The sequence below is a fragment of the Hipposideros armiger genome, unplaced genomic scaffold (assembly GCF_001890085.2).
Source record: "Hipposideros armiger isolate ML-2016 unplaced genomic scaffold, ASM189008v1 scaffold_48, whole genome shotgun sequence".
Lineage (NCBI taxonomy): Eukaryota > Metazoa > Chordata > Mammalia > Chiroptera > Hipposideridae > Hipposideros > Hipposideros armiger.
The window spans coordinates 643254-647441 of NW_017731398.1; the positions used below are offsets into that span (position 1 = coordinate 643254).

The 4188-nt window shown below is 50.6% G+C and overlaps 1 long non-coding RNA gene across 1 annotated transcript in view; it reads left to right on the forward strand.

Moving 5' to 3' along the window:
- Positions 1 to 473: 473 nt before the first annotated feature.
- Positions 474 to 4188, forward strand: part of LOC109381418 (uncharacterized) — a 5871-nt gene continuing 2156 nt past the window's right edge. The window contains exon 1 of the long non-coding RNA XR_002123723.1: positions 474 to 701. This is a non-coding gene — a long non-coding RNA (uncharacterized LOC109381418). The remainder of the gene's footprint in view (positions 702 to 4188) is intronic.

A 4188-nucleotide genomic window follows, 5' to 3' on the forward strand; every position in this document is an offset into this window, starting at 1 on the left:
GGGGCGGGGCCGCCGAGGCCGCCAGCCCATTGGGCCTCGCCGGGATTAGGCGGGTCCAGGCCGCGCGGGACCCGCCCCCTGCGCGCAGCCTGCCCTTCCACTCCCGCCGCGGGAAGCCCAGCTGGACCGGCGCCCCCCTGCGCGCGAGGGTCGGAGCTGAAGGGTTAGGGGAGCCGCTAGCGAGGCTAAACCCCCCCCCTCTCCAGGACGCCCGGTTACAACCAGGGCTATCAGCTGCTGACACTTCAGCTTAAACCCAAACAGGCCTCTCTGAGGAAACTCCCGCGTCTTTCGAGTTGGCTGAACTAAACGCCCCCAAGGCGCGTGAACCAGGTGCGCGTTCCGCGCTCTTGACGCATGACCATGGGTACCTCAGGCCTCCTTAAGTTCTCTCTCAGACCCTCCTGTCCCCTCCGCGGGTTGTTCAGACTGACTGGAGTCCCCTCCTCCCACCCCCCCAGCGCGCCTCACCAGGTCAAGCTGGTAGTTGTCGACGTCATGCAGCATAGCCAGAGTCCTCCGGTCCCGAAAGGGGGCATTATAACAGTGACAGGCCTGCCCGGAGACCTGGGCGACATCCCGCCTGTGAAAGGCTGGGCAGAACACGCTGTTGTTCTCAAGGACAGCCCGCCGGTGCTTATCGCCTTCCAGATGGGTGCTCAGCACGCCGCCGAGGCTGAATAAACTCAGCGTCTGCCCAGGTAAACAGTTCCACTTTCGCCTGTTTTCCTAGAAAAGACAATGCTGGTTGGTCCTGCCGTCCACAACCAAAGTCTGTCCCTCTCCACCCATTTTCTTGAAATGAGACACACACACACAGGGGGTGGGTTTTATTTAGAAAAATCTGACCCCAGCCCCCCACTTTCCCTGTCACAACTCCCTCCAAATATTCTGCAACTTCTTTCAGCTGTGTGTTCCCAGCCTCTCCCCTTCACTGCCTCCCAGTCAACATTGCCAGACGGAGCTGTGCCAAGAAAGTGACCTTGAATTACTGACTTCAAAACTCCCTTCTCCCTCTCCCAGCCAGGCAAAGAACGCTATTGTTTTGGCCCTGTGATCCAACAGACTGAGCCCAAGGGGAGGCTGCTTTTGGACCCCCCTAAAATCTGAGGCCTCAGTCAAATGCCTGTTCTTGGGCCAGCACGTCCCAGAATGACCCATTATCCCTTTCGCTCTATTGCCAATTCTCTTGCTCAAAACACAAGCATAGGCCATGGAAGCTTCTGGTAACTGGCTTTCACCGTCATCCTGATATTATCAGGCACATGGGCCTCAGCGTTATACCTGTGAACTGGGAGAAGGGACCCCCGAGGATCCTTCCGACCCGGATATTCAGATTCAGTTATGTATGTCAGCTACCTACATTGCCACTTCTGAAATGGTCGTAAAGAAATTACTGCCCACCCCAGGAATTGCTGTACCTTTCCAGGGTGGACCAGGGCGGCAGAGGCCTGGCCAGAGGCAGTACTGAAGCCTCGGTGTGTTCTGAGTCTGGCCTTTGCCTGCACAGGGGTCAGGGTGGGGACACGTGTGTCCTCAGCAAGCACACCAGCAGCCCCGGGGCAGTCAGGCAAAGTCTTCGGGTTGAACTGCCTCTCACTGCTCACCTCCCAGGGCTCCATCTCCATGCCAACCTTCCCCATGCATACCCACCTACCTAGCTCATAGACCATTGCACTTTTAAGGAGAAAGAAAGGAAACCCAGAGCCTGTAGTATTTATTGCACTTGTTTGGGATTCCTGGTGATGCTCACTGCTGGCCATGAAAGCCACGTTAGAGAAAGATGGTGTTTAAAGGAAAGGTGTTTAGATCCTCCAGTTTGGGGCCAGCAGAATTAGAAAGTCCCTCCCTTCCCCCACTTGTCATCAAACCCCGGTTTGTTACTGAGTCTAGGTCATGTGCACGTTCCTTGTGGAGGCACAAAAATGCATATCACTCAGCCCCTCCCTCCCCTCCAGGAGCCAGACACACGTCTATGCAATCACCACAAAGCAGGCACAAGAGAGTTTCCCAAGAGGAGTTTAGATGACGTGAAAAAGCATCTGGCAAAGAGAAAATCACCTCTGATGAAGGGAGTCCCCGAGCTTGGCGGAGGAACAGCCATCAAGCTGGTTCCTTGAGGATATTTAAGATCTGGGGGGAGGCAGGACAGGCAGGCTGGGAGAAGTGATGGACTTGCACTTTATCCAGGTGGACACTCCAGGGCGTTAGTTTTGTGGTGTGTTTGTAGGCAGGGCGTAACACCTGGCAACAGCAGCGAGGGAATGTTAGGGGGTCAGGCCTGGGGAAAGGAGGCCAAGGCCCCTGAATCAGGGGCAGGCCTGACACAAGGTCCTGCCAGCACCCCCAGAAGGGCAAGACTTCCCAGATGGTGTAGAGATAGAATCAGCAGGCGACCTCCCACATGGCACAGGGGGAGGAGTCAGGATGACTCACACTTCCATCCCTGGACTGGGAAGAATGGTGATACCATTATTAGAAATCAGTGCACAGGAGGAGGAGAGGGTTGTGGGGGAGGTGTTGATAGCAGAGCTATTTATGGTCATCTCTAAAGTGATTTCTCTGCCAGCAGTCTGTGAGCCCGTCCTCCCCATGTGCTGCTTGCAGCATTGTCCTCCTGAAGCCCATCCCTGAGCAGTTACTTCACAGTCACATATTTGCGGTAGCTCTCCACTGCCTAATACAATAAAATCTGAATAGCTTATAAGACTTATTAGCTTTTACCTCCCTCACCACCCTTCTTTTCTACCCCAAGAACCCTAAATCCAGTCACTCACCTGAATAGTTCCCTGCCTCTGAGCCTTTGCACTGTCCCTTCCTTTAATCCAGTGGATTCTTTTCACTCCCCATGGCCAGACCTCAGTCCTTGGTAGCCAAGTTCATGCTCACCTTCTACAGCCTGCACTGGGGTGAGGATGGGGAGGGGCACAGCCTTCATTTATACCTGAGTGATCACATAAGGTAAACCAGATCCCCCCACCACTACAAGAGACAAAATACGACTCTGATTTTAACTTTGTAAAATAAATCTATAGACGGTAGCAGGCAGGGTCCAGAAACAAATTTGGAAGGTTTGAAACTACTATTTAATTTCATGAAATTTCTTCTCAGCTTGCTTAAGCTAATCCTGAAAATCCCTAATAAAGCTAGAGATCCAAAGTTGGAGCAATGGGAAAATGATTGAAAGGCAACTTTACCTTCCCAGAGCCTAACGGTTTCTCCCTGATGTTGAAGACATTTGTTATGATTGTCTCATGACCTGGGCAAGCCACTTCACTTCTCTGAGCCTCAGTTTCTTCATCTGCAAATGGGCATCGTAACACTTCCTCCTAGTAGTTATTAGGATTCAATAAATTCATGCGGATAAAATGCTTAGAGCGGCACCTGGCACACGCTGAGAGAATTGCTGGCGATGGTATTAAAATTATCCATTCACTCACATCCATTCAACACCAGTTTACTGAGCTCCTGTGACATGCCAGGTGTGACCCTGGGATGGACAAGAGGGCACAATCTATTCCTGAGGGGACTTTAGTCCACCGGGTGTGTTGGGAAGATGGATGTATAATCAGGTTATTTCAAAATACAGTGGATGTGCTTGGAGGGAGTGTTGGTTGGTACAGTCTCTTTGGAGGGCAATTCAGTAGCATCCATATTACTATAAAATGTACATGGCTTTGGATCCAGCAAGTCCACTTTGAGGGATTCTCACCATAGAGACACCAGGTTGTGAAGAGATAGAAGAAGTACAGGGTCCACTGCAGAGCTTTTGTAACAGGGAGAAATTAGAAATGGCCCAAGTGTCCACTGTCAGTTGTATTCATGAAATAGACCTATATCTACGAATGTAGAAAAACATTCTGTGATATGTTAAGTGAAAAGAGAAAGTTGCAGGGAAATAGCCCACTGAATATGCATGCATATATATATATATGAAAATATATATATGAGAAATTGAAGGCATATGAATCAAAGAGTATATGGGGGTAGGATTGTGAGAGACTCTCAATTTCTACTTGATACAATTCTGTGGGATTTGACTATTCAGTAACAAGCATCTATTGCTTCTGTAACCAGGAAAAGAACAATGAAGGTATATAATTTTAACACAAATCACCACAGTAACTTATGTGATGTCCAGAGTGTGCCAGGACAATTCCTTTACATTGAGGCTTTTCCTCTTGCATG